We start from the raw sequence: 25,830 nt of genomic DNA on the forward strand, positions 1-25,830 counted from the left end.
AAATTATCTATAGAAATAAAATTTTGACACATTTTCTAGAGAAATAAAACTTTCACAAAATTTTCTATAGAAAAAAAATTTTGACAACATTTTCTATAGAAATAAAATTTTGACAACATTTTCTATAGAAATAAAATTTTGGCAAAGTTTTCTATAGAAATAAAATTTTGACAAAATTTTCTATAGAAATAAAATGTTGTCAAAATTGTCTATAGGAATAAAATGTTGCCAAAATTTTCTATAGAAATAAAATGTTGACTCAATTTTGTATAGAAATAAAATTTTGACAAAATTTTCTATAGATATAAAATTTTGACAAAATTTTCTATAGAAATAAAATTTTGACACAATTTTCTACAAAAATAAAGTTTTGACACAATTTTCTATAGAAATAAAATTTTGAAAAAATGTTGACAAAATTTTCTATAGAAATAAAATTGGCATAATTTTCAATTGAAATAAAAGTTTGACAAAATTTTCTATAGAAATAAAATGTTTACAAAATTTTCTATAGAAATAAAATGTTGCCAAAATTTTCGATAGAAATAAAATTTTGAAAAAATTTTCTATAGAAATACAATTTTGATACAATTTTCTATAGAAATAAAATTAAAAAAAAAACTTTGTATAGAAGTAAAATTTTGACAAATTGTCTATAGAAATAAAATGTTGTCAAAATTGTCTATAGGAACAAAATGTTGCCAAAATTTTCTATAGAAATCAAATGTTGACAAAATTTTCTATAGAAATAAAATGTTGACAAAATTTTCTATAGAAATAAAATGTTGACAAAATTTTCTATAGAAATAAAATTTTGACAAAATTTTCTATAAAAATAAAGTTTTGACATAATTTTCTATAGAAATAAAATTTTGACAAAATTTTCTATAGAAATAAAATTTTGACAAAATTTTCTATAGAAATAAAATTTTGACGCAATTTTCGATAGAAATAAAATGTTGACAAAATTTTCTATAGAAACAAAACTTTGACAAAATTATCTCTAGAAATAAAATGTCGACAAGATTTTCTATAGAAATAAAATTGTGAGAAAATTTCTATAAAAATAAAATGTTGACAAAATTTTCTATAGAAATAACATTTTGAGAAATTTTTTGAAAGATTTAAAATTTTGACAAAATTTTCGATAGAAATAAAATTTTGACACAATTTTCTATAGAAATAACATTTTGAGAAATTTTTTGAAAGATTTAAAATTTTGACATAATTTTCTATAGAAATAAAATTTTGACAAAATTTTCTATAGAAATAAGATTTTGACAAAATTTTCTACAGAAATAAAGTTTTGACAAAATTTTCTATAGAAATAACATTTTGACAAAATTTTCTATAGAAATAAAATGTTGACAAAATTTTTTATAGAAATAAAATGTTGACAAAATCTTCTATAGAAATAAAATTTTGACAACATTTTCTGAAGGAATAAAATTTTGAGAAATTTTTTTAAAGATTTAAATTTTTATTGTTGTTTTTGATTTCATGCTTAAAACCATGCATTGACTAAACTACAAGTGTAGCTTAACCAACAGAGGAGAAATATGCTTGTCAAAATTATTTGGTCAAAGTCCTATAGACTGCAAGATGGTTGCATTTACAGCTGTTTCGGAATTACTACATTCCTCATCAGTATCTTCTACTTGATTTAAAATTTTTGACATGAAATGAAATAAAATTTTAACAAAATTTTCTATGTTACAGAAATAAAATTTGGATAAAATTTCCTTTAAAAATAAAATTTCTAGAAAATTTTCTATAGAAATAAAAATTTGGCAACATTTTCTATAGAACTAAAAATTTGACAAAATTTTCTATAGAAATAAAATTTTGGCAAAGTTTTCTATAGAAATAAAATTTTGACAAAATTTTCTATAGAACTAAAATGTTGACAAAATTTTCTATAGAAATAAAATTTTCACAAAATTTTCAATAGAAATAAAATTTTGAAAAAATTTTCTATAGAAATAAAATTTTGACAAAATTTTCTATAGAAATAAAATGTTGACAAAATTTTCTATAGAAATAAAATCTTGACAAAAAGATGTATAGAAATAAAATATTGACAAAATGTTCAATAGAAATAAAATTTTGACACAATTTGCTATAGAAATAAAATTTTCTATAGAAATAAAATTGTGAGAAAATTTTCTATAGAAATAAAGTTTTGAAAAAATTTCCTATAGAAATAAAATTTTGACAAAATTTTCTATAGTAATAAAGATTTGACAAAATTTTCTATAAAAAAAAAAATTTTGACAAAATTTTCTATAGGAATAAAATTTTGACAAAATTTTCTATAGAAATAAAATTTTGACAAAATTTTCTATAGACATAAAATGTTGACAAAATTTTCTATAGAAATAAAATTTTGACAAAATTTTCTGTAGAAAGAAAATTTTGACAAAATTTTCTATAGAAATAAAATTTTGACAAAACCTTCTATAGAAATAAAATTTTGACAAAACCTTCTATAGAAATAAAATTTTGACAAAATTTCTATAGAAATAAAGTTTTGACAATATTTTCTATAGAAATACAATTTTGACAAAATTTTCGATAGAAATAAAAAGTTGACAAAATTTTCTATAGAAATAAAATTTTGACAACATTTTTTATAGAAATAAAATTTTGACAAAATTTTCTATAGAAATGCAAATGCGATAAAATTTTCTATAGAAATAAAATTTTCACAAAATTTTTTATAGAAATAAAATTTTGACAAAATTTTCTATAGAAATAAAATGTTGATAAAATTTTCTATAGAAATAAAATGTTGACAAAATTTTCTATTGACATAAAATGTTGACAAAATTTTCTATAGAAATAAAACTTTGACAAAATTGTCTCGAGAAATAAAATGTTAACAAAATTTTCTATAGAAATAAAATGTTGAGAAATTTTTCTAAAGAAATAAAATTTCTATAAAATAATTCGTCTTCCAACTGTTTGAAAAATGAAAATGGGAGTTCGATCACCATGTATTTATGAACGATTTTACTTCTAAATACTAGGTGGTAGATAAATATGTTATGAAGGCGAACCATCTTCATCATTTCTACATTTATGATGAACACTGATGAGAAGGCGACATTTAATCCCGAGTCCTCATGAAATGATTTCACAATTGTACAAAAATGTCTTAGCCACGTAAAGAGTAAAATTATAAATAAGCATATGTCTCCGTTTCTAGTGAAAATGATTCATTTGCATCCTTTTGTATCTTTTTTTTTAAATAATGCAGAAATAATCAGGATTTCAAGTAAATCAAAATCAAATTAAATCTGATTAATCATAATGAACCCATTTCGAAAAAAATCCCCAAATTTATGGAAATTCCCCACCAAATTGACCAAGTCCCCAATTCAAAATTTTCGTCCACGTCCACGAAAAAATATTCCCAATTTGGGCAAAAATCCCCAATACTGTTTATTACTTTAGTTAAAACTTTGTAAAAATAATCTAAATTCTCTTTATTGAATTACTCTGATGGAAATGTACGCAGTTACTACCAAAGAAATCTCTTGGTTGCGATAAACAAAGGCTGTATTAATATATTGTAGACTCCAAAAATTGTTTTCGGATCCCTAAACTGGAAAAACCTCTTACTCGAGTGCGAAGGATTTTCTCCCATTAAGTTTAACCTGATTATTTCTAAAGATTTTAGATGGGATGATTAATATTAATCATATAACTAGTATTGATATAAAGTGTCTTTTATTTTATTACCTATCCCATTGACACTAAACAGACTTAAATAATTTAACCAAATTCCATTTAAATTAAATAAAACAATTTTATTCTTTTTGTTTTTTTTTTTTTTACTGCTAATTGATATTTTTTGGTTAAAATCCCAATGCTTGAACATCCCCATGCGAATAATATTTACGTCACCACTGTAAGTTTATGGGAGGAAACAGGATTAACTCTCAAAGCCTATTAAATATTTCAATTATTTCCCTTGTGCTACCAATATTGCGAATAATTAAATGCACACATTTTCACAATGCAATGATCCACATGTGAAATGCTCTGGTACATGCACTATGTAAACTAAGGAAAACTTTCCGTTTTTTTTTTTTTTTTGATTTATTTCATTTGGGCTCCGAGGGGCACCATCAGTAGTGCAACTGTGGTATGCCGGAAGCATCAGAGGATGTTCTCTATTGTACACCGCCTGTTTTTGATGTTTTGCTTCTACAATTTCCCCATATGCATATAATAAAAGGGTAACGTTTTTTTTTGTGGAGGGGGGGGGGTATATTGTTCGCTTTATGCATTCATGTGAATTCGTTCGCATTGGTGATTGGAGTGATGTAATCCTCAGCTCTTTTGGTATCTGTGCCAGCAATTTTGGTGTGTTTGTGTCATAGGTGGAATTGATACAAATGCAATTGAGTTTAAACTAAAGCATGGATTTCTTTATTTATATCCATGATTGCCAGTTGAATTGTATTTTATTTTTGTTTTATAAAAATTAAACAAACGCAATCTAATGAATCAATTTTTTTGTCTTATTAAATTAATATAAGAATTTTAAATTAAATATATTCTATTAAATAGTTTACAAGCTCCTTTTATTCACTTTGTTCATATCTGAAATAAAATTTTGACAAAATTTTTGTGAAAAAATGTTGTTTAAATTTTTATAGAAACAAAATTTTGAAAAAATTTTCTATAGAAATAAAATTTTGCCAATTTTTTCTATAGAAATAAAATTTTGACAACATTTTCTATAGAAATACAATTTTGACAAAGTATTCTATAGAAATAAAATTTCGACAAAGTTTTCTATAATAACAATTTGACAATATTTTCTATTGATAAAAAAATTCTATAGGGATAACATTTTGTTAAAATTTTCTATAGATATAGAATTTTGACAAAATATTCTATAGAAATAAAATGTTGACAAAATTTTCTATAGAAATAAAATGTTGACAAAATATTCTGTAAAAATAAAATTTTGACAAATTTTATTTTATAGAAATAACATACTGTCAAAGTTTTCTATTTAAATAGAATTTCGACAAAATTTTCTATAGAAATAAAATTTTGACAAAATTTTCTATAGAAATAAAATTTTGACAAAATTTTCTATAGAAATAAAATTTTGTCAAAATTTTCTATGCAAATAAAATCTTGTTAAAATTTTCTATAGAAATAAAATTGTGACAGAACTTTTAATAGAAATAAAACTTTGACTTAATTTTCTATAGAAATAAATTTTGACAAAATTTTCTATAGAAATAAAATGTTGATAAAATTTTCCATAGAAATAAAATTTTGACAAAATTTTCTATAGAAATAAAATTGTGACAACTCCAGTTTTTTCCTTCAAACTGCGAAATTTTTAATTATTTTAATTTAATTATGTCTAATCCAGAAAATTTCTTGAGTTTGTTGACAATTATTTACTTATTTCTGAGCAACTTTTTCAAATATCTGTAAAACCACAATTTTCTATAAAAATAAAATTTTGGCCAAAATATCTATAGAAATAAAATTTTGACAAAATTTCTATAGAAAATAAAATTTTGACAAAATTTTCGATAGAAATAAAATGTTGACAAAATTTTCTATAGAAATAAAATTTTCACAAACTTTTCTATAGAAACAAAATTTTCTGTGTAAATAAAATTTTGACAAAATTTTCTATAGAAATAAAATTTTGTATAGAAATAAAATGTTGACACAATTTTGTATAGAAATAAAATGTTGACAAAATTTTCCACAAAAATAAAATTTTGCAAAGTTTCTTATAGAAATAAAATTTTGATTTTAAATGTATTCAATTAAAAAGTTCCTAAGCTCCTTTTATTCACTTCAGTTCGTATGTTATTTTAACATTTAGACAAAATTTTCTATAGAAATAAAATTTTCCCAAAATTGTTTGTAGAAAAATGTTGTTTAAATTTTTATAGAAATAAAATTTTGACAAAACTGTCTTTAGAAATAAAATTTTGACAAAACTGTCTTTAGAAATAAAATATTGACAAAATTTAAAATAGAAATAAAATTTCGAGAAAATTTTCTATAGAAATAAAATGATGAGAAAATTTTCTATAGAAATCAAATTTTGACAAAATTTTATATTGAAACAAAATTATGACAAAATTTTCTATAAACTAAAATTTTGAAAAAAAACTCTGTAAACTAAAATTTTTAAAAAGATTTTCTTTAGAAATAAATATTTGACAATTTTTTCTATGAAAATAAAATTATGAGTACATTTTCTATAGAAATAAAATTTTGAAAATTTTTTTTACAGAATAAATAAAAAAAAAAAAAAAAAAAATAAAATTTTGACAAAATTTTCTATAGAAATAAAATCTTAACAATTTTTTTTCTAAAGAAATTACATTTTGACAGATATTGCTATAGAAATAAAATTTTGACAAAATTTTTATAGAAATAAAATTTTGACAAAATTTCTTTACAAATAAAATTTTGAAAAATTTTTGCATAAAAATAAAATTTAGCTAAATTTTCTATAGCAATAAAATTTTGACTAAATTTTCTATAGAAATAACATTTTGACAACATTTTCTATAAAAATAAAATTTTGACAATATTTTCTACAGAAATAAAATTTTGACAAAATTTCTTTAGAAATAAAATTTTGACAAAATTTCTTTAGAAATAAAATTTTGACAAAATTTCTTTAGAAATAAAATTTTGACAAAATTTTTTATGGAAATAAAATCTTGTTAAAATTTTCTTTAGAAATAAAGTTGTGACAGAACTTTTTATTGAAATAAAATTTTGACTAAATTTTCTATAGAAATAAAATTTTGATAAAAATTCCTATAGAAATAAAATTTTTACAAAATTTTCTATAGAAATAAAATTGTGACAACTCCATTTTTTTCCTTCAAACTGCGAAATTTTTAATTATTTTAATTTAATTATGTCTAATCGAGAAAATTTCTTAAGTTTGTTGAGAATTATTTACTTATTTCTGAGCAACTTTTTCAAATATCTGTAAAACCACATCCGCCTAATATCACATTTACATCTCCCTATTATATATTTACCCTTTTGGTTGCTGACACAAGGACTAGCAAATACAACAAATAAATACATAAATCTATTGAAATTATTAACAAAAATATTGTGCTACGTCTACAACGAGTAGAGCAGGATAGAGAGAGAGAGAAAGATACGCAGCGAGTATTTCACCAAATGGCGACATATAAAATTCATGTGTAAGTAAAAACCAAGTGTATTGAAATTTATGCATTATTCATAAGCTGCGACGAAATACACAGTGCTGCTATTTGACCTGATACACAATGACATCGCTGCAAAATAAAAACAAAAGCAAATGCAAATTAAATGGATCCCAATTTCAACATGAAGAACGATAAAAATCCTCTGAAAAAAAAAGTAATTTTTAAATTAAATTTACATATGTCGCGTAAATTGAATATGTCATATTACAATTGCAATTGTTTGTTTGTTTATTTTTTTCCATTATTGTTTGGTAATTTGTAAATTGCAATTATTAATTAAATATCTGACACCTTTGTGTTTTTGGAAGAGGTGTTTTTAGTGAGTATTTGTGCAATGGAGGATATGGGGATTTATAGAAGGTTTCGAATTTGCCTAGGTGGCGTATGACGATTGTTATTGTTTTACTTAAACCACATGTAAACCATACGCCACAATTAACTGCCTGCATAACAATATAAGTACTTAATAGTAATTTATTATTCGTGGTGTTGTGCATATGCCATAAATTTGGTATGAACACAGGTTTTCTGATTCAATCACGTAAATATTGAATCTAATTAATTTTGTAATCGAAAATGGCTTCAAACACGATAATGACAGTAAAAATCATATTTTATTAACACTTAATAGACACCTACTATTTAATTGGTTCAATTAATTTTTAAACTGAGCAAATCATTTACTAACAATTTTATTTCTATAGACATTTTTGTCAAAATTTCATTTGTTTAGAAAAAATTTTAAAAACTATTTCTATAGAAAAATTTGTCAAAATTTTTTTACTGAAGAAAATTTTGCAAAAATATTACTTTTATAGACAATTTTGTCAAAATTTTATTTCTACAGAAAATTTTGTAAATTGTTTTTTTTTTTTTGATAGAACATTTTGTCAACAATTTATTTCTATAGAAAATTTTGTCAAAATTTTATATCTATAGAAAATTTTGTCAACATTTTATTTCCATAGAAAATTTTGTTAATTGTTTTTTTTTCTGTAGACCATTTTGTCAACAATTAATTTCTATAGAAAATTTTGTCAAAATTTTATTTCTATAGAAAATTTTGTCAAAATTTTACTTCTATAGAAAATTTTGCCAACATTTTATTTCTACAGAAAATTTTGTCAAAATTTTATTTCTATAGAAAATTTTGTGAAAATGTTATATCTATAGAAAATTTTGTCAAAAAGTTTTTTTTTTAAAGAAAATTTTGTTAAAATTTTATTCCTATAGAAAAATTTTGTCAAAAATTTATTTCTATAGAAAATTTTGTTAATTGTTTTTTTTTTCTATAGAAAACTATGTCAAAATCTTATTTCTATTGAAAATTTAGTTAAAATTTTATTTCAAAATTTTATGTTGTCAAAATTTTATTTCTATACAAATTTTTGTCAAAATTGAATTTCTATAGAAAATTTTGTCAAAATTTTATTTGTATAGAAAAATTTTGTCAAAATTTTATTTCTATAGAAAATTTTGTTAATTGTTGTTTTTTTTTATAGAAAACTTTGTCAAAATCTTATTTCTATAGAAAATTTTGTCAACATTTTATTTCTATAGAAAATTTTGTCAACATTTTATTTCCATAGAAAATTTTGTTAATTGTTTTTTTCTGTAGAACATTTTGTCAACAATTAATTTCTATAGAAAATTTTGTCAAAATTTTACTTCTATAGAAAATTTTGCCAACATTTTATTTCTATAGAAAATTTTGTCAAAATTTTATTTCTATAGAAAATTTGTCAAAATGTTATATCTATAGAAAATTTTGTCAAAAAGTTTTTTTTAAAGAAAATTTTGTTAAAATTTTATTTCTATAGAAAAATTTTGTCAAAATTTTATTTCTATAGAAAATTTTGTTAATTGTTTTTTTTCTATAGAAAACTTTGTCAAAATCTTATTTCTATAGAAAATTTTGTCAAAATTTTATTTCTGTAGAAAATTTTGTCAACATTTTATTTCCATAGAAAATTTTGTTAATTGTTTTTTTCTGTAGAACATTTTGTCAACAATTAATTTCTATAGAAAATTTTGTCAAAATTTTACTTCTATAGAAAATTTTGCCAACATTTTATTTCTATAGAAAATTTTGTCAAAATTTTATTTCTATAGAAAATTTTGTCAAAATGTTATATCTATAGAAAATTTTGTCAAAAAGTTTTTTTTAAAGAAAATTTTGTTAAAATTTTATTTCTATAGAAAAATTTTGTCAAAATCTTATTTCTATAGAAAATTTAGTCAAAATTTTATTTCAAAATTTTATGTTGTCAAAATTTTATTTCTGTATAAATTTTTGTCAAAATTGAATTTCTATAGAAAATTTTGTCAAAATTTTATTTATATAGAAAAATTTTGTCAAAATTTTATTTCTATAGAAAATTTTGTTAATTGTTTTTTTTTTCTATAGAAAACTTTGTCAAAATCTTATTTCTATAGAAAATTTAGTTAAAATTTTATTTCTATAGAAAATTTTGTCAAAATTTTATTTCTATAGAAAATTTTGTCAAAATTTTATTTCTATAGAAAATTTTGTCAAAATTTTATTTCTATAAATTTTTTTTATATTTCATATTTGACTACCACTTAATTGGTTCTATTAATTTTCAAATTGAGCAAAGCATTTACAAAAAATGTTATTTCTATAGACAATTTTGTCAAAATTTCATTTGTTTAGAAAATTTTGTAAAAACTTTATTTCTATAGAAAATGTTGTCAAAATTTTATTACTGAAGAAAATTTTGTAAAAATATTACTTTTATAGACAGTTTTGTCAAAATTTTATTTCTATAGAACATTTTTTTAATTGTTTTTTTTTATAGAACGTTTTGTCAACAATTTATTTCTATAGAAAATTTTGTCAAAATTTTATTTATATAGAACATTTTGTCAACAATTAATTTCTATAGAAAATTTTGTCAAAATTTTATTTCTATAGAAAATTTTGTCAAAATTTTATTTCGATAGAAAATTTTGTCAAAATTTTGTTTCGATAGAAAATTTTGTTAAAATTTTACTTCTATACAAAATTTTGTCAAAATTTTATTTCTATAGAAAATTTTGTCAAAATTTTATATCTATAGAAAATTTTGTCAAAAAGTTTTTTTTTAAAGAAAATTTTGTTAAAATTTTATTTCTATAGAAAATGTTGTCAAAATTTTATGTCTATAGAAAATGTTGTCAAAATTTTATTTCTATATAAATTTTTGTCAAAATTGAATTTCTATAGAAAATTTTGTCAAAATTTTACTTCTATAGAAAAATTTTGTCAAAATTTTATTTTTATAGAAAATTTTGTTAATTGTTGTTTTTCTATAGAAAATTTTGTCAAAATCTTATTTCTATAGAAAATTTAGTCAAAATTTTATTTCTATAGAAAAAATTGTCAAAATTTTATTTCTATAGAAAATTTTGTCAAAATTTTATTTCTATAGAAATTTTGTCAAAATTTTATATCTATAGAAAATTTTGTCAAAATGTTTTTTTAAAGAATATTTTGTTAAAATTTTATTTCTATAGAAAATGTTGTCAAAATTTTATTTCTATATAAATTTTTGTCAAAATTGAATTTCTATAGAAAATTTTGTCAAAATTTTATTTCTATAGAAATTTTGTCAAAATTTTATTTCTATAGAACATTTTTTTAATTGTTTTTTGTTTTTTTTTTTATATATAGAACGTTTTGTCAACAATTTATTTCTATAGAAAATTTTGTCAAAATTTTATTTATATAGAACATTTTGTCAACAATTAATTTCTATAGAAAATTTTGTCCAAATTTTATTTCTATAGAAAATTTTGTCCAAATTTTATTTCTATAGAAAATTTTGTCAAAATTTTATTTCTATAGAAATTTTGTCAAAATTTTATATCTATAGAAAATTTTGTCAAAATGTTTTTTTTAAATACAATTTTGTCAAAATTTTATTTCTATAGGAAATGTTGTCAAAATTTTATTTCTATGGAAATTTTTGTCAAAATTGAATTTCTATAGAAAATTTTGTCAAAATTTTATTTCTATAGAAAAATGTTGTTAAAATTTTATTCCTATAGAAAATTTTGTTAATTGTTTTTTTTTTTTTCTATAGAAAATTTTGTCAAAATTTTATTTCTATAGAAAATTTTGTCAAAATTTTAGTTCTATAAAAATTTTTGTCAAAATTTTATTTCTATAGAAAATTTTTTTAAATTTTTAATTAATTAAAATAGAACATTTTATCAAAAATTTTATTTTTTATTTCTATAGAAAATTTTGTCAATTTTGTTTTTCTATAGAAAATTTTGTCAAAATATTATTTCTATAAACATTTTTGTGAAAATTTTAGTTCTATAGAAAATTTTGTCAAAATTTTATTTCTAAAGAAAATGTTGTCAAAATTTTATTTCTATTGAAGATTTTGTCAAAATTTTATTCTTTTAGAAAATTTTCTCAAAATGTTATTTCTATAGAAATTTTGTCAATATATTACTACTAAAGGAAATTTTGTCAAAATTTTATTTCTGTAGAAAATTTTGTCAAAATTTTATTTGTATAGAAAATTTCGTCAAAATTTTATTTGTATAGAAAATTTTGTCAAAATTTTATTTCTATAGAAAATTTTGTCAAAATTTTATATCTGTAGAAAATTTTGTCAAAATTTTATATCTATAAAAATTTTTGTTAAGAAGTTTTTTTTCTATAGAAAATGTTGTCAAAAAATGTTTGTCAAACTTTTATTTCTATAGAAAGTTTTGTCAAACTTTTATTTCTATAGAAAATTTTGTGAAAATTTTATTTCTATAGAAAATGTTGTCAAAATTTTATTTCTATAAAATTTTTTGTCAAAATTTTATTTCTATAGAAAATTTTGTCAAATTTTATTTCTACAGAAAATTTTGTCGAAATTTTATTTCTATAGAAAATTTTCTCAAAATGTTATTTCTATAGAAAATCATGTCAATATATTATTACTAAAGAAAATTTTGTGAAAATTTTATTTCTATAGAAAATGTTGTCAAAATTTTATTTCTATAAAATTTTTTGTCAAAATTTTATTTCTGTATAAAATTTTGTCAACACTTTATTTCTGTAGAAAATTTTGTCAACACTTTATTTCTGTAGAAAATTTTGTCAAAATTTTATTTCCATAGAACATTTTGTGAATTTTTTTAGGAAATTTTGTCAAAATATTATTTCTATAAAAATTTTTGTGAAAATTTTAGTTCTATAGAAAATGTTGTCAAAATTTTATTTCTATTGAATATTTTGTCAAAATTTCATTCCTTTAGAAAATTTTGCCAACATTTTTTTCTATAGAAAATTTTGTCAAAATTTTATTCCTTTAGAAAATTTTGTCAAAATTTTATTTCTATAGAAAATTTTGTCAAAATTTTATTTCTATAAACTTTTTTGTCAAAATTTTATTTGTGTAGAAAATTTTGTAAAAATTTTATTTCTGTAGAAAATTTTGTCAAAATTTTATTTCTATAAAAAATTTAGTCAAAATTTTATATCTATAGAAAATTTTTGTCAAAATTTTATATCTATAGAAAATTTTTGTCAAAATTTTATTTCTATAGAAAATTTTGTCAAAATGTAATTTCTAACGAAAATTTTGTCAACATTTTATTTCAATAGAAACATTTTCAAGGATTTAAATAATTAGTCAAAGTCTTGCAAGTCACACTCCACTCTTTCCATGCCTATATGAGCGAATGAGTAATATTAATTTCTTTTAACCATGTGACGTATAATTTGTAATAATTGGAATTTGCATCAATTATACGCTCTGCGGTCGTCTTTTGTCAATAAAAATTTACATTTTGTCTAATTATAACTGTCAGCAATTAATATCCTATTGTCATTTGGGATTATTATAATTTTTTGTTCGAAAATCCACTTTTGAAGTGGTTATAGGAAATTCATTTTCTTTTTTTGTTGTTTTTTTCTATTCATAAATCCTATTTAATTTGAAAATTTAATTAAATGTCAATTGTGCGCTCACTTCAATGTCGCCTGTCAATTGGTTTAACCCCATATCCTTGAATTGAAAAGACAAATTGACTTTTCAAAAAGCGAAAATGTGCTGATACTTATGAGGATGATGACGATGACGATAAATTGATTTAGTAATTAACTCTAAATAAATTATTATGCTCTAACCTCTACTTTGGGCATCATTCAATGTGGTTTACTCAAAGGAATAACGCCCTCCTATATAATAGTAGTAGTAGCAGTAGTAGTATGTGTAACGATGACTATATGTTATGGCAAGTGTGCCTGTCTGCTTGCTTGCCATCCTGTGTAGATATCTATGTCCTCATTGCGGAAATGTGCGGGCGTGTCCGTTCTTCCACCGAACTATAAATGTTGCCATAAATATTCAAATGCTATAAATCTTTTGAAAGTTTTATTTCATTTTGTAAGAATGTTTGCTAGTGGTGTTAGCGTATCTCTCTCTTTCTCTCTATTTGATAATGGAAACGAAAATGAGCCTGATGTAGATGTGGATTTCAACTAATTAACATTTTCATATATAGCTATGAAATTTTGTCGTTTTACTATCTGAGTATAGAAAAGAAAGGATATGGTGATGATGGCTTACACTAAGGCCTAATTTTGTTGTAGATACACTCACAGACGAAATGTAATTGGATAAGATTGAGATCAATACACCAAAAAATATTTGATAGTCGAAAAGGATTCTCATATTTCTAATCAACTCATTTTTTTTATATTTGATTAACTCTATTGAACCAGATATCTACCCAGCCCTGGGGTGCAACACAATGTTAGTAAAAAGGAAGTATATATAGCAGTAAGTTCGGCCGGGCCGAATCTTAAATACCCACCACCATGAATCAAATGTAATAGTTTCCTTTCAAAACTCTTCGTCGTTGCGGGTTACTAGATAATATATAAGATTTCAGGGGTTTTGATGACAGATATTTTCCCAAGCAGATCAATTCAACCAGAACACTTCCCGAAGATAAATTTAAAGATTTTATCTATGAAGACTAAATCAGATTCTGGATTTATAAGAACCTTTTTGGGTTGAGTTTTCGGGGAATCATAAACATCTCGTGTAAGTGTGTAAGATAAATGATGAAATGACGCCTTGGTTTAAAATCTAAAATCTGTAGACTTTTACTCCATTATTCAAATGGTTACGAGAAATAAAATCTGGAAATTTTACATTCAGTTTCAAGCAATTTGATCACGATTAGTGCGTCTTCAATACCATCAAGAAGTGAAATCGGCCTTACCAAACACCACGGTTTATATACGACCAGTCTACATGGGTACACATCAAATTCAGCACACCTAATTGTGGTTCTGAAAACCCTAGGGAATCTCTCGCGGGTTTATAAGGGGAATATATCAAAATCTGTACTGATACAAAATATATTTGGAACACCTATTTATGGCCCAAAAATTCTCTAGATTTTATATTTGAGGCAAATTGGATAAAAACTACGGTTTCTAGAAACACAAGAAGCAAAATCGTGAGATCGGTCTCTATATTCGGCACACCTATCTGTATTCCTAAAATACCTCTAACTTTCCAATTTTAGACAAATCTGATAACAACTTCGGTTTCTAGAAGCTCAAGAAGTAAAATCGTGAGATCGGTCTATGTGGGGGCTATACCAAAACATGGACCGATACACACCATTTTCGACAAACCTGTTTATTGTCCTAATATACCTCTAGATTTCCAATTTCAGACAAATCGGATAAAAACTACAGTTTCTAGAAGCCCAAGAAGTAAAATCGGAAGATCAGTCTATGTGGGGGCTATACCAAAACATGGATCGATAGGCACCATTTTCGACACACCTATTTGTGGTCCAAAACTACCTCTAAATTTCCAATTTCAGACAAATCGGATAAAAACTTCAGTTTCCAGAAGCCCAAGAAGTAAAATCGGGAGACCAGCCTATATGAGGGCTATACCAAAATATGGACCGATAACCAGAATGTTCGATACACCTTATGTGGTCCTAGAATACATCTAAATTTCTAATTTTGGCAAATCGAATAAAAACTACGGTTTCTAGAAGCCCAAAAAGTAAAAACGGGAAATCGGTCTAACAAGTTGGCTGATAAATCCCCGGTCTGACACATAGATGGCGTTGCTAGTATTAAATGCATATTATTTTTGTATAGTACCAACCTTCAAATGATTCGTGTCAAAATTTGACGTCTGTAAGTTAATTAGTTTGTGAGATAGAGCGTCTTTTGTGAAGCAACTTTTGTTATTGTGAAAAAAATGGAAAAAGAGGAATTTCGTGTTTTGATAAAATACTGTTTTCTGAAGGGAAAAATACGGTGAAAGCAAAAACTTGGCTTGATAATGAGTTTCCGGACTCTGCCCCAGGGAAATCAACAATAATTGGTTGGTATGCAAAATTCAAGCGTGGTGAAATGAGCACGGAGGACGGTGAACGCAGTGAACGCCCGAAAGAGGTGGTTACCGATTAAATCATTAAAAAAATCCACAAAATTATTTTGAATGACCATAAAATGAAGTTGATCGAGATAGCAGAGGCCTTAAAGATATCAAAGGAACGTGTTGGTCATATCATTCATCAATATTTGGATATGCGGAAACTCTGTGCAAAATGGGTGCCGCGCGAGCTCACATTTGACCAAGAACAACAACGTGTTGATGATTCTGAGCGGTGTTTGCAGCTGTTAACTCGTAAAAGACCCGAGTTTTTCCGTCGATATGTGACAATGGATGAAACATGGCTTCATCACTACACTCCTGAGTCCAATCGACAGTCGGCTGAGTGGACAGCGACCGGTGAACCGTCTCCAAAGCGTGGAAAGACTCAAAAGTCCGCTGGCAAAGTAATGGCCTCTGTTATTTGGGATGCGCATGCAATAATTTTTATCGACTATCTTGAGAAGGGAAAAACCATCTACAGTGACTATTATATGGCGTTATTGGAGCGTTTGAAGGTCGAAATCGCGGCAAATCGGCCCCATATGAAGAAGAAAAAAGTGTTGTTCCACCAAGACAACGCACCGTGCTACAAGTCATTGAGAACGATGGCAAAAATTCATGAATTGGGCTTCGAATTGCTTCCCCACCCACCGTATTCTCCAGATCTGGCCCCCAGCGACTTTTTCTTGTTCTCAGACCTCAAAAGGATGTTCGCAGGGAAACAATTTGGCTGCAATGAAGAGGTGATCGCCGAAACTGAGGCCTATTTTGAGGCAAAACCGAAGGAGTGCTACCAAAATGGTATCAAAAAAATGGTCGTTATAATCGTTGTATCGCTCTTGAAGGGAACTATGTTGAATAATAAAAACGAATTTTGACAAAAAAATGTGTTTTTCTTTGTTAGACCGGGGACTTATCAGCCAACCTGTTATATGGGGGCTATACCAAAACATGGACCGATACACACCATTTTCGACACACCTGTTTATGGTCCTAAAATACCTCCAGATTTCAAATTTTAGACAAATCGAATAAAAACTACCGATCCAAATCGTGAATCGGTTTATATGGGAGCTATATTACAACCTGGACCGATATAGCCCATCTTCGAACTTGGCCTGCGTGTAGACAAAAGACGAATGTGAGCTAAATTTCAGGTCGAAAGCGCCATTGCGTGATTACAAATGACAGACAGACGGCCAGACGGACATGCTTATATCGTCTTAGAATTTCTCCCTGATCAAGAATATATACTTCATATAGTCGGAAATCGATATTTCGATGTGTTACAAATGGAATGACAAACTTATTATACCCCCGCCACCATTCAATGGTGGTGGGTATAAAAAAATGGATTGGCGCCTTAAAAATATATATGCCTAAGGTGAAACATGGTTAGGTTAGGTGGCAGCCCGATGTATCAGGATCACTTAGACTATTGTGATACCACATTGGTGAACTTCTCTGTTATCACTGAGTGCTGTCCGATTCCATGTTAAGCTCAATGACAAGGGACCTCCTTTTTATAGCCGAGTCCGAACGGCGTTCCACATTGCAGTGAAACCACTTAGAGAAGCTTTGAAACTCTCAGAAATATCACCGGCAATATTGAGGTGGGATAACCCACCGCTGAAAAACTTGTTGGTGTTCGGTCGAAGCAGGAATCGAACCCTCGACCTTGTGTATGCAAGGCGGGCATGCTAACCATTGTACCACGGTGGCTGTATGTAACTTCATTTAACTCAACAATGCCACTACCAAATACAATCTTATCCACAGATTTCCATTCACAATTCTCTTAACATAACTCTCAATAATCTTGCATATTTACATGCTTCCTCTATGCGTGTGTGGGTGTGAGTGTGTGTAAGCCTTCTACTTTGACACAATCACCATAAATCATTTGCAAAATGTTCTAATTTATGTTTTTTTTTTTCAATTTTCCTCTCACATCCATTGTTTGTGTCACTCATTCACATACACACACTCTCTTTCTCTTAGATACATAGCAAGCAAAGTGGTAACGATAGACTGGGATGAATATCAAACACGTGCAAGTCTTCATGTTTTACTTTCCCTCCAACTGAACAATAATGCTCTATGAGGCTGTAAGGAGGCTTCACATCAAACATGTGTGAGTGTATTTGTGTGCTCATCATGTGAAGTTTTGTATCAAACGCGAATGTGTTATGCTCTTGTCAGCTTCAGTGGGTGTGAGTCAGTCAGTGGGGGGAAGATCTCCGTGCACCGAAACACTAACACATGTATAATTTTTGAAATTTAATTTATTTCATTTGTGTTTAATGGTCTTAGGCGGACTATTGCTCAAGGCTATGATATTTAATTGAAAGCTTAAAGGATTTTATGAATCGTCAAAGATGAACGAATAGTGTATGTAGTTCTTATGATTACTCTGACATATTAAGGATTAGTGTGGGTAAGAAAAGGAAATCTTTCATATAGCAAACGTTGGGCTCAAGTAATGTTCATACTCAAGTGTTCAGGTGTGTTTTTCTGTATGTGTATATGCAAAATACAACGTTAGTTTTATCTATTGGCTTTCAAAGAAAATTGTTCTTCTTATTTTATTATATAAAAAGTCCTCTCACTTCCGCACTAGGGTATTCTTACAAATAGTAGTTTGTAGGAAACAAGAAGACAACATATTCCAGTATAATAATTTACCTTACGAGATACAGAGTTTTGACATGAATAAGAAACTGCAAAAGGAAAACGTATTAGAAATATGGAAGGGCATTTTCATCGGATTAGGAGAGCTTCAAGAGTCTTCAAGACTTCCTTAAGGACCCACAAAACCTTTAGCGGGTTTAAGAGTAAAAAAGCAAATATTGTTTCTCTCGAGTAAAATACCAATTAGAATAGATTTTTATAATGAAAAATAAATTTTAATTTATTTGTATTATGCCAGGATGGTCTGTGGAAAAGTACTTAACCTAAAAATAATCTTTGGCCTTGCCTCTGACACGAGATAAAAACAGAAATAAAATAAACATTCAAGAGATTATACCCTACGGGAAATGGATCCACCTCACGACCGGTACAGGACTAGTCCCTGGTGTGTATGGACCTTGTTCCAGTTCTGGTCCAAACATATGGAAAGGATCGGTAATTTTAACACGGGTTTGTCATTGTCGAGGAACATGGCCCGAGAAGCCAGAATTTCAGCCTGATTTGCCTTAAATTTTGCACAAGAAGTGCAATCGATAGTGTCGTAAAGTGTGCCGAATTTGGTTGACATCGGTTCAGATTTAGATATAGCTCCCATATATATTGTTACAAACCCTATTTACTCTCTTTCAATTTTCGATATTGCAATCGTTTATTTACTTCACTACTTGTCATCTTAAGTTATACTCCTAATAATAGGAACCGCAAAACAGAGAGCCAGAACGGAGAGGAGTAAATGGAAATCATGTAGCAACTCTTAGAGGGGTAATCCAGAAATGGAATCTGGATTGTTGTTGTCTCAAAATGCGTTTATCATCTCTCTACCATGGCGAACATGTACACCATCACGCTTAAACAATACACACATAGTGATCGGAGAGACGAGGAATGGACAATGAAGGAATTCGAAGAAAACCAGTTTTATTTCTGCTGAGAATAACATGACCTGTGTGACATTGAACGTTTTTTTGGTGGCAAATGCATGAATTGAAGCGTATCGAAGTCAGTCTGAATCGACAGCGAAGACGGTTAGTCATCTGCCACCGCAATCAACAGTTAGAATCTCGTGTTGGATTTTTTTACCTTGTTTTCTTTTCCTCGTTGAGCTGCCAGAGATCACAATTAAAAACTCCTCTCGGGAACCAATTCAGTACAGATAACACTAGCCAACAACCATTTTGTGAATTGTTTCTAGCATATTTTTTCTTATTGATTATGACCTACTAAACACGAAAATGATTTTTAGTTAGTTAGTTTTTTATATTTTATATGAATTTTTATATGTTTTTTTGCCACATTTTTACTTAAAAAACGCCGTGTTTTTACCATTTTAAGCCGCTAACATCCAAACTACTTACCCGATTTGAAAATTTTCTGAGAATGAGTTGCAGACGGCTCAATTTTCTTTAATTTGAGTAGTATTAGGATCAAAAAGGTCAAAGAAAACGAAAGATATGCTCAAAATTGTAGGTGTACCTCCAAAAATTAAAAAAAAAATTAAAAAATTATATCTCGAAAACCAATCGACAGAAAATTTTTAAAAAATCATTTTCGTGTTTAGTAGGTCATAATCAATAAGAAAAAATATGCTAGAAACAATTCACAGAGAAAAGTTTGTTATTTGTTGCCTAGTGTAATTACAGCGATAAAAGTGAATAAAATCTTTGTAATTGTCTTTCTGTTTTCTTATTAATCAATAAAGAGAATTGTAACAATATTCTTCGCCCGGTTTAGACTCATATAACCAAAGAGGCCAAGGTATATTTTTTTTTCTGATTTCGGCAAAAATGGCCAAAATACCAAAATTTTTCTTGTAAAATCGCCACTGCTAAGTCGAAAACTTTTAAAAATGACTTGAATTTTATCCTACTCGTATATTTATAATACGCATCTATCGACCGATAAATTATAAAAACACTTTCGTCATGTTGCTTAATAATTGCTTCAGATTTAAATGTTTCCCACGTTTTTTTACTAACCACACCAGGATAAAAGTCAACTTAAATTTTAAGTCTTTAGATTTGGTAGAAGTCTAACAAAACGTTTTTCAGATCGGATTTGATTTAAATGTATATATTTGGGACCAAAACCTTTATATATAGCATCCAACACATTTGACGGATTTGATATGCAATCGAAAATGTGGATCTATAACGAAAGAAAATTGATTTTTGTTCTTTTATTTCGAAAGGCAAGTCACTTCATATTTTGTTGTCGAGTAAGAAGGGTTTTAGACGATGCAATAATTGCATGCAATAATTGCACGCAATTCTTGTTTGTAGGCAAACGGGGTAGAGAAGCAACGGGGGTAGAAAAAATTTCATGTTTTCCGTTCCTCTTGCAATTTTTTGACATTTCTGAAACTTGAAATTTCAAGCGATTGCATGAAAAATTTCAACGTATAAATGCTGAAGTTTTTAAGAAGCAACTTTAAAAGAGAATACAAAAAATTGCACGCAACCAATTGCATCGTCTAAAACCCCTCTAATAAACGAACATATACAATAAGTGTCAAGAAAAAAGTAAAAGTATTGTTAACATTTGAATGAATTCTCAGGCCAAAAATTTAAAAATACTCATTTTTAATAATCAATGTATTCTCATACAAACGAATCGAACTTTCAAAAATAGAAAAACCCAAATTCATTCGAATTCGAGTGACTGCCTTTCTTTCGAAGTGGTTTTCGTTCGATATACAGGAACATGGCATAAAATTGTGTTTCCTTCAAATTTGTTGAGTACTTTATATAAAAGTTTATGTTCCCATTAACCAATATTTAAAACTGACCCGATTTGGACAATATTTTGTCGGACAATATTTTGGCGCAGGGTATAAATATGGGAAATATTTATAATTATTTAGACAATATCGTAAAAATTCATTCATGACTCATCATTCGATAAATATGTATTATAGGTATAGGAACATTTGAGTCATTTTTAAAAATTTGAGAACATTTTCTATAGGAATAAAATTATAAGAAAATTTTCTATAGGAATACAATTTTGACAACATTTTCTATAGAAATAAAATTTTGAAAAATTTTTCTATAGAAATAACATTTTGACAAAATTTTCTATATAAATACATTTTTGACAAAATTTTCTATAGAAATTAAATTTTGACAACATTTTCTATAGAAATAAATTTTTGACAAAATTTTTTATAGGAATAAACTTTTGACCAAAATATCTATAGAAATAATATTTTGGCAAAATTTTTTATAGAAATAAAATTTTGCGAAATTTTTCTAAAAAAAATTGGCATAATTTTCTATAGAAATAAGTTTTGAAAAAATTATCAATAGAAATAAAATTTTGCAAAATTTTCTATAGAAATAATATTTTACAAAATTTTCTATAGAAATAAAATTGTGCAAAATTTTCTATAGAAATAAAATTTTGACAAAATTTCTATAGAAATAAAATTTTGACAAAATTTTCTATAGAAATAAAATTTTAACACATTTTTCTACAGAAATAAAATTTTGACTACATTTTCTATAGAAATAAAATTTTGACAAAATTTTCTATAGAAATAAAATTTTGACAAAATTTTCTATAGAAATAAAGTTTTAACACAATTTTCTATAGAAATAAAATTTTACAAAATTTTTACAGAAATAAAATTTTGCAAAATTTTCTATAAAAATAAAATTTTGACAAAATTTTCTATAGAAATAAAATTTTAACACATTTTTCTATAGAAATAAAATTTTGACTAAATTTTCTATAGAAATAAAATTTTGACAAAATTTTCTATAGAAATAAAACTTCAACACAATTTTCTATAGAAATAAAATTTTGACAAAATTTTCTATACAAATAAAATTCCAACACAATTTTCTATAGAAATAAATTTTTACAAAATTTTCTATAGAAATAACCTTTTGACAAATTACTAAAGAGGTAAAATTTTTACAAAATTTCGTATAGAAATAAATTTTTTGACAAAATTATCAATATAAATAAAATTTATATAGTAAATAGTTTTGAAAAATTTTCCATAGAAATAAAATTTGGCAAAATTTTCTATAGAAATAAAATTTTACAAAATTTTCTATAGAAATAAAATTTTACAAAATTTTCTATAGAAAAAAAAATTTGCAAAATTTTCTATAGAAATAACATTTTGACAAAATTTTATAAAGAAATACAATTTGATTATTAATTTTGTTCGGCTTGAGGTCATAGAAACAATCGATTATTGATTTGTTTTAATATTTATTTCCAATATTTTCTATAGAAATAAAATTTTGAAAAAATATTTATATAGTAATTTTATTTATTGCAAAATTTTCTATAGAAATAAACTTTTGACAAAATATCTATAGAAATAAAATTTTGACAAAATTTTTTATAGAAATAAAATTTTGCCAAATTTTTCTAAAAAAAAATGTTGACACAATTTTCTATAGAAATAAATTATTGAAAAAATTATCAATAGAAATAAAATTTTGACAAAACTTTCTCTAGAAATAAAATTTTGACAAAAATTTCTCTAGAAATAAAATTTTGACAAAATTTTCTATAGAAATAAAATTTTAACACAATTTTCTATAGAAATAAATTTGACAAAATTTTCGATAGAAATAAAATTTTGACAAAATTTTCTATAGAAATAAAATTTTGACAAAATTTTCTATAGAAATAAAATTTTAACACAATTTTCTATAGAAATAAAATTTTACAAAATTTTTACAGAAATAAAATTTTGCAAAATTTTCTATAAAAATAAAAACAAAATTTTCTATAGAAATACACTTTTGAAAATTTTCTATAGAAATAAAATCTTGACAAAATTTTCGACAGAAATACAATTTTGAGAAAATTTTCTATAGAAATAAAATTTTGACAAAATTTTCTATAAAAAGAAAATTTTGACAAATTTTTCTAAAAAAAAAAAATTGGCATAATTTTCTATAGAAATAAATTTTGAAAAGTTATCAGTAGAAATAAAATTTTGCAAAATTTTCTATAGAAATAATATTTTACAAAATTTTCTATAGAAATAAAATTGTGCAAAATTTTCTATTGAACTAAAATATTGACAAAATTTCTATAGATATAAAATTTTTACATAATTTTCTATAGAAATAAAATGTTGACAAAATTTTCTACAGAAATAAAATTTTGACAAAATTTTCTATAGAAATAAAATTTTGCTAAAAATTTTTATAGAAACAAAATTTTGACAAAATTTCTATAGTAATAAAATTTTGACAAAATTTTCTATAGAAATAAAATTTTGACAAAATTTTCTATAAAAATGAAATTGTGACAAAATTCTCTTTAGGAATAAAATCTTGACAAAATTTTCTATAGAACAAACTTATCTATATAATATCTATAGAAATAAAATTTTGACAAAATTTTTTATAGAAATACAATTTTTCTGAAAAAAATGACATAATTTTCTATAGAAATAAATTTTTGAAAAAATATTTATAGTAAATAAGGTTTTGCTAAATTTTCCATAGAAATAAAATTTTGCAAAATTTTCTATAGAAATAAAATTATGCAAAATTTTCTATAGAAATAAACTTTTGACACAATTTCCTATAGCAATAAAATTTTACAAAATTTTCTATAGCAATAAAATTTTGACAAAATATGCTATAGAAATAAAATTTTGACACAATTTTCTAGAGAAATAAATTTTTGACAAAATTTGCTATAGAAATAAAATTTTTACACAATTTTCTAGAGAAATAAATTTTTGACAAACTTTTTATAGATATAAAATTTTGACAAAATTTTCTATAGATAATAAACTTTTGATCAAAATATCTATAGAAATAAAATTTTGCAAAATTTTCTATAGAAATAAAATTTTGACAAAATTTTCTATAGAAATAAAATTTTGACAAAATTTTCTATAGAAATACAGTTTTGAGAAAATTTTCTATAGAAATAAAATTTTGACAAAATTTTCTATAGAAATAAAATTTTGACAAAATTTTCTATAGAAATACAATTTTGAGAAAATTTTCTATAGAAATAAAATTTTGACAAAATTTTCTATAGAAATAAAATCTTGACAAAATTTTGTATAGAAATAAAATTTTGACAAAATTGTGTATAGAAATACAATTTTGACCAAATTTTGTATAGAATTACATTTTTGAAAGAATTTTCTGTCAATATTCGACAAGTGTATATAGGTATAGGGTCTTAAAATAAAATTAAAAAAAAAAAAATAGATTGTTCGAAATATTTCAAATAAATTGTTATGGTGGTGGACATTAAAATTGATCGATTCAGCCCTTCTGCTAGTCTAACATTCAAGGAAACATAAAATGATCGCCGTAATTGGAAGTTGCTTTTCATTTACAGTCCTACCGGACATTGATCGAATGAATAACGTAATGGAAACTAATTTGCGTAAAAACTTGTTTCGTTACAAAAATGTGAAGTGTTTTAAAAAATTTAGTCGGAGTCGAGCAAAATTTGTACGACTCCTACTCCAGCAAAATCTTCAGACTCCGACTCGACAGCCCTGGTCCAACCAAGCATACACGACTCACCAGGAGATCACTCTGGATGCATTCCATGGATGCGGCGTGGATTTTGATATAATCTGGTCATCAGTTTTCGGATCATTTCTTGTGTGGTTACGGTTTTTGTAACACTTTTTGATGAACAATGTCAGTATCTTTTTATTTGCTTTTAAAGAAAATTTTTTATTGTCGAAAGGCAACTTAGTCTAAAATTTCGTTCCTCAGAAAACTCTTCTTTCGGTGTAGTGATTTACACTCATAGAAGGAATATGATCACCTCAAACATGTTTCAAGAGCAAAATGTTATTTTTGTATGGTGACCATGTAACATGTTTGTCACTAAAATTTTATTTTCTAGTCAAATCTAACCTGCTTGCCGAAATCAGATACATGATTTCCGAGAAAATAACATGGTTGCGAAAATCATGTTACATGGTCACCACCCAAAAATAACATTTTGCTCTTAAAACATGTTTGAGGTGATCATATTCCTTCTCTGGGTGTTGTTTCGGAAAATTTTTGGTAGAGTAGAGTTTCCGAAATTCACCAGGTAGAGTCTTTGCGAACATGGAAATAAATTTGGTTTTCACTCATGAAACCTCTTCCCACAGATATTCTAGAGTCATGCGTATCTAATATTCTTAAATGTTTCCGGTAAAACTACCTCGCTAATTATAAATACCCTAGTGCATGTCATTATAGAGAATTCCCAAAAAAAAATATTGGCATTAACAATATGATATGAGATTTTAAATGTTATATTTTTGGCAAATGATTTTATGAATTTTTTAAAACAATTTTTGGCTCATAATGCTAGTAGCTCCACTAGCGCCAATTTCCTTTCTTCCGTTATGCAGTGTAAGATTCGTTTTGGCTGCGTTAGTTACTCCGTTCACAGAGAAACATTAGCGCATGTGGTAAACACAAAAAGCCTCTACTATATTTTCGCATTAAAAGATTTAG

The 25,830-nt window shown here is 25.1% G+C and overlaps 1 protein-coding gene across 9 annotated transcripts in view; it reads left to right on the top strand.

Moving 5' to 3' along the window:
• Window positions 1–25,830, top strand: part of LOC142222327 (CUB and sushi domain-containing protein 3) — an 839,952-nt gene that overhangs the window by 269,189 nt on the left and 544,933 nt on the right. The gene's annotated exons all lie outside the window — the stretch shown is intronic.

Source organism: Haematobia irritans, chromosome 1, assembly GCF_050003625.1.
Source record: "Haematobia irritans isolate KBUSLIRL chromosome 1, ASM5000362v1, whole genome shotgun sequence".
Taxonomy (NCBI): domain Eukaryota; kingdom Metazoa; phylum Arthropoda; class Insecta; order Diptera; family Muscidae; genus Haematobia; species Haematobia irritans.